Source organism: Amblyraja radiata, chromosome 21, assembly GCF_010909765.2.
Source record: "Amblyraja radiata isolate CabotCenter1 chromosome 21, sAmbRad1.1.pri, whole genome shotgun sequence".
Classification (NCBI taxonomy): Eukaryota; Metazoa; Chordata; class Chondrichthyes; order Rajiformes; family Rajidae; genus Amblyraja; species Amblyraja radiata.
The window spans coordinates 14,868,142-14,872,079 of NC_045976.1; the positions used below are offsets into that span (position 1 = coordinate 14,868,142).

A 3,938-nucleotide genomic window follows, 5' to 3' on the forward strand; every position below is an offset into this window, starting at 1 on the left:
CCTAGCCTGTCCAACCTTTCTTTATAACTCAGGCCCTCAAGTCCTAGCACCATGCTCATAATTTTTCTCTGCACTCTTTCCAGCTTCATGCCAGTCTTCCTCCAGCAGAGTAACCAAAACTGAACACTTTTTTCCAAATGCAGCATCACCAACATTTTGTGCAACTAATAATAACATAATATCCCAACTTCAAAACTCAATACCCTGACAGATGGTCAATTTACCCAACACCTTTATCATCTTTAGTCTACAATACCACCCAATTTCAGCTGTAAACTTATTAATCGTGCCTTGTATATTCTCATCCAAGTGGTTGATATAAACAAACTGCATTGGCCTTGGCCTCAACCTCTGTGGTACACCACTAGTCACTGACCTCCAGGCCTTAGTGGCATACCATACACAGTGTACAAACTTCTCTCACCACCGTCTGTTTTCTTCCATGCAGCCAATTCTAAGATGCATTTGTGGAAAGCTGTAAAGAACCACCGTGGCCTAAAAATCCATCAGGCAAGAATGAAATGCTCGGAGGAGAAAGATGTGCAGCACACAGGTCTTGAACCTGGTGAGACGTAGGAGCAGCCCAGCCAGGACTCACCGCAGAGCCCAGTCCCTCCACGCACTAGAGTCTCCCAACTCCTGCAGAGTAATTCCACAGCAACGGATTTGGTGGCCCCCAGCCAGCAACCGGAATGAATGGCTGCAGTTTGACAAAGACGTGACCGACATCATTCAAGCCACAGCCAAAGGAGATGTAGATTGCGACTCCAAACAATGACTGCCATCATAGTCAGTTATGCCTTGGAAAGATTTGGCCATCGCGAGAAAGGTATCACCAAGCCCACCATCTACACCATGAACCGCAGGGTCACCAAAACACATCAACTGCGGCTGGAGCTTCAAACCCTCAAAAACCGGTACAAGACATCTACCGAAGAGGAGAAGCAAGCCTTGGCCGACCTACAAAACATCCTAAGGAAAAGGCTTATGACCCTCCGCAAAGCAGAATGGCACAGGAGAAGAGGAAGAGAGAGAGCTAGGAAGCGAGCAGCGTTCATTTCCAATCCCTTTGTCTTTACCAGAGATTACTTGGGGACAAGCGCAATGGCCGCCTCATGTGCTCAATAGATGAAGTAGATTGCTTCCTCCATGACACCCTGAGCGATCCAATGAGGGAACAGGAGCTTGAACCCTACAAAGATCTCATCAGCCCAGCCCCCCCCCCCCCCCCCCCCACCCCCACAACAGAGTTCAATCTGAGGGAGCTGAGTCTGAAGGAGGTTGAGGAGGTCATCAAGGCGGCACGCTCAGCCTCAGCTCCAGGCCTTAGCGGAATACCATACCTAGTGTACAAGCGCTGCCCAGAGCTCCTTCGACACCTATGGAAGATCTTGAAGGTGGTAGGGCGAAGGGGGAGAGTTGCTGACCAGTGGAGGTGCGCTGAGGGAGTTTGGATCCCGAAAGAGGAAAACTCAAAGAACATCAATGAGTTTCGGTCAATCTCGCTGCTGAGCATCGAAGGGAAGGTGTTTTCAGCATTGTCTCCATAAGATTAACTGAGTTTCTCATCAAAATCAGCTACATTGACCCCTCAGTGCAGAAGGGTGGGATTCCGGGATTTCCCGGCTGTTTGGAGCACACTGGAGTAGTCATGCAGCTCATCAGAGAAGCCCATGAAAACAGAGGCGACCTAGTTGTTCTGTGGTTGGACCTCGCCAATGCCTATGGGTCCATGCCGCACAAACTAGTTGAGCTAGCACTACCACGACACCATGTTCCCAGCAAGAGTCCTGATCCTGGATTACCATAATTTCAGGCTGAGGGTGACTTTCTGGGTCAGAAACATCAGACTGGCATTGGCTTGGAAAAGGAATAATAACGGGCTGCACCATTTCTGTTATTCTTTTTGCTTTTGCCATGAACATGGTGCCAAGTCAGCCGAGGTGGAATGCAGAGGCCCCCTAACCAAGTCTGGTGTACGACAGCCCCCAATAAGAGCTTTTATGGACGACCTTACCATCACCACAACATCGGTCCCAGGAAGTAGGTGGATCCTACAAGGTCTTGAGAAACCTATCACCTGGGCAAGGATGAGTTTCAAGCCAACAAAGTCAAGGTCCATGGTGCTGAAGAAGGGGAAGGTGACTGACAGATTCCACTTCGTACTATCTGGAACTGCCATTCCCTCCATCACTGAGCAACCTGTCAAGAGCTTGGGGAAGGTTTTTGACGCAACTCTGCAAGACTCTGCCGCCATTCAAAAGTCCATCAAAGACCTTGAAGCCTTGCTCACCAAAGTCGACAAGTCAGGTCTGCCAGGCAGATTCAAGACCTGGATCTATCAGCATTCCATCCTGCCCTGAGTCCTGTGGCCTCTGCTGGTTTACGCTGTTCCATTGACCACAGTTGAGTACCTCGAAAGGAAGATCGGCAGCTTTCTCTGCAGGTGGCTTGGCCGTCCCCGCAGCCTCAACAGTGCTGCACTATATGGAACCAGTAACATCTTGCAGCTCCCATTCAATGGCCTAACAGAAGAGTTTATGGTGGTGCGAACAAGAGAAGCTTTGCAGTACAGGGACTCCAGTGACCAGAAGGTGTCATCGAATGGCATCGAGGTGAGACCAGGGTGGAAATGGAGGGTGGAGAAAGCAATGGAGGTGGCAGAGTCACGCATTAGGCAAAAGGCATTGGTGGGAGTCATGTCAACTGGCAGAGCGGGTTTGGGATACTTCCCCAAGGTTGGCAAGGCCCGGGGCAAGGAGAGACACCATCTAATCCAGGAAGAGGTCCGAGCAGGTGTGGAGGAAGAGCATGTGAGCAGGACGGTGGGGCTCAGGCAGCAGGGAGTGTGGACAAGGTGGGAGAACATACCGCAGCGCAGGATTACCTGGTCAAACATCATGCAGGCAGACCTCCAGCGCGTCCGGTTCCTTGTCCAAGCTGTCTACGATACCCTACCAAGCCCAGCAAACCTCCACGTCTGGGGCAAGAGCGAGACACCTTCCTGCCCACTTTGCTCTAGGACATCTCCTCAGCAGCTGCCCAAAATCTCTTGGGGAAGGTCGCTATTGGTGGCGCCATGACCAGGTGCTCAAGGTGGTTGCTGAGAGCATAACCACCGCCATCGGTAACAGCAAACACCACCACACCCCAAAGAAATCAATCACTTTTGTCAAAGTTGGAGAGAAGCCCCGACCACAAGCAAAAACAAGGACGGGCCTCCTCTACACAGCCACTGACTGGCAGCTGCACATTGATCTGGGCAAACAGCTGAAATTTCCACAGCACATCACAGCAACATCATTCCGGCCAGACATGATCATCACCTCCGAAGTGACAAAACATCTGATCATTCTGGAGCTGACAGTGCCCTGGGAAGAGCGTATTGAATAGGCTAATGAGAGGAAACGCGCAAAGTACCAGGAACTGGTGGAGATGTGCCAGGACAGCGGCTGGAAGACATACTATGAGCCCATAGAGGTGGGCTGTCGAGGCTTTGCAGGATGCTCACTCTGCAAAGTCCTCAACCAGTTGGGCATTACGGGGCTGGCAAAGAAGAGGGCCAATCAATCCGCAAGCGAAGTCGCAGAGAAAGCCACTAGGTGGCTTTGGATTTAGAGGGCTGATCCGTGAGCGGTTGCTGCTGGGACGCAAGTCGGGGCTTGATCAACCCCGGCTGGGTCGCCTGAGCGAGGGTGTCTGATGTTGCGAGACCCGAAACACCCGATGACCTCAGGTCACATCACTGAGGATACGTCCCAGCGCATCTAGAAGATGTATCTTTCACACTATATCGTTAGCTAACTCTAACTGGCACCCATGAGATTTAACCTTCCAGAGAAGCCTACTGTGTAGTAGTATTGCACAGTTGAATAAAGGGAAAAAAATGGTCACAATGTTACTGTTCTGATATTTAAAAAAATTGAGAGAGGTTAAGG

The 3,938-nt window shown here is 50.7% G+C and overlaps 1 pseudogene; it reads left to right on the plus strand.

The window, feature by feature from the left end:
- Positions 1 to 768: 768 nt before the first annotated feature.
- On the plus strand, positions 769 to 3,618 carry LOC116984907 (annotated as a pseudogene).
- The last annotated feature ends 320 nt before the right edge of the window (positions 3,619 to 3,938 follow it).